Source organism: Akebia trifoliata, chromosome 3, assembly GCF_017979445.1.
Source record: "Akebia trifoliata isolate Shusen 1 chromosome 3, ASM1797944v1, whole genome shotgun sequence".
In the NCBI taxonomy this organism is placed as follows: Eukaryota; Viridiplantae; Streptophyta; class Magnoliopsida; order Ranunculales; family Lardizabalaceae; genus Akebia; species Akebia trifoliata.
This window is the reverse complement of record NC_141377.1, coordinates 20887115-20889281: the sequence shown is the minus strand read 5'-3', so window position 1 is coordinate 20889281 and position 2167 is coordinate 20887115.

Here is a 2167-nt window from a genome sequence, read left to right as displayed (position 1 = left end):
ATCGTGCCATCCTCGATTCAATATTAGTTAAAATCTCAATTTTATTTTGGGTCACCCAAAACGATCCTCGGTTGGACCATAAAAAAAAATTCTTTTGTTCATATTTAAAAAAAAAAAAAAAAAATTTTGCCTATCTTAATGTTTGTGTGTCATCTTGATTGATCACTTTCGTTTTATTTTACCATGATCTTTGTTGATTGATTATCTGAAATGCCATGATCTAAATTGATATACACATGAGATGTGCATGCTTTGATCTTGAATTGAATGATATGGATATTTTTTCTATTTCATGATCAATATCTGTTTTTTCTTGTATGGTTTGATCAGGCCCACGGGCCCATTTATTTGAAAAAATGCCCCGAACACACCCCATCCTACTTTGTACATACCACTAGCACGTTTATATTATTGCATTGCACACTTACACGTCCTATATAGCCAACATGGCACTAGTGCGTGGCCCGGTCTCTTCGGAGATGCGACGTCATTCATGAAAACCACAACTCCAGTCACGTACCTTAAGGTATATCAAATTGGGGCATCAATACCGTCTGATCAGGTGATTCTGAGAGGTATATTGATGCACTCAGGCTGAAGCGACCTGAGCCTTTGACCTATTGTGAGCCACACAGTCACATGTCCTGATTGCCAACGTAGTACTAGTACGTGGTCGATCCCCTCGTGGGATGCCAAACCATTTATGAAAGCTACAACTCTTGACCCGTACCCATAGGTATGTAAAAGATAATCTAAGTATATCAATTGCACTTCTTTGTCAAAACCGGTGCCTAAGCGAGATCTTGCCCCGCTGTACCCTACTGTACGAGGGGGATAGACTACGTATATTCTAGACGAGAGGTATTTAAGTGGGCCCTTACTCAGCATCGTGCGCCACCTCTCAACTGGAGATCAAACTGGCTGTTTTTAGCTTCAGAGAAGTGAGTTGAGGTTTTAGATTATCACCTATACGGTATATCAAACTAAGTCACCACGTATCGAGAGGTATATAGGTGTATTTGGGCAAGGGTAGACAGATAAATTGCATTGCACGTAGTAAACCTAGAGTTTAGAAGCCTTCCTATAGGTCACGACCCAAACTAATTATGGGTGTTCCCGGGTTGCTTTATTCAATCCAACCAACAGGTAAGTGGGTAGACCGATCCAGAATAATCAAATAAAACCCGCAATATCGATCCAATTCAATCGGTGAAATGTACCGATCAACATGGATCAAACTGATCAACATTAAACCAGTTGGACTAATTGGTTTTACTTTCAAAGATTTAGACCATTTTATACCAAAAAGATTCGATCTTAGGGTCAAATTAATTTATCTGATCAAATGTTCAATCCCAATCAGGGTTAGACCCGCGTCTAACCTTTTTTCACTTTCTTGATCACCATAAACTTATAATGCATTTGGATTCAATATTTTCCACCGGACTTGGGCTATTCTATATCAAAACTTTAATCATGTGGTTAAGAGTCAAACCTTTAGAGTCAATGGTTAACCTTAGTTTACTTCCAATCAGGTGATAATTGGTCACAAACGTTCTAAACCTCCATATGTACCACTTTGGGTCCGTGAAAAGAGTCATCTTTCCAGAGTACCATTGCCAAGTAATCAGTCTTTGCCACGAGAAGAAACGAGTACCACGGATGAAGTTGTGTTCTGTAAGATTTTAGAATCTTTTCAAGCACAAGTTATTGCTTCTGTCCAAACACAAATTGAATCCCTGAAGATTGAAAAGGGAAAAGATAAAGCTATAGAACCTCAGGATGTGTTTGACCTCGTTGAAAACCAAGAAGATGATCAGTTACACATCAACCCTATCCTAGCTCATCGAATAACTCAGGTTGAAACTGCTTTGAAGAACATCAAAGACCCTGATGATCTTACTCTTGGATAAGGGGCAATGACGTTATTTCCCATGGTCCGTCTGCCAGAGAAGTTCACAATGCTAGACATGGAGAAGTTTGATGGGATTGGATGTCCCAGGACTCACTTGAAAGTATATGTCGACATCATGCAATCTCAGGGTTTGAGTGAAGAACAGATGGCACAACTTTTTCAAAGAACCCTTACAGGTCCTGCCTTACGCTGGCTAATGTCATTGGATTCATCTCGGGTAAGAACATGACATGAATTGATGAAAGAGTTTAT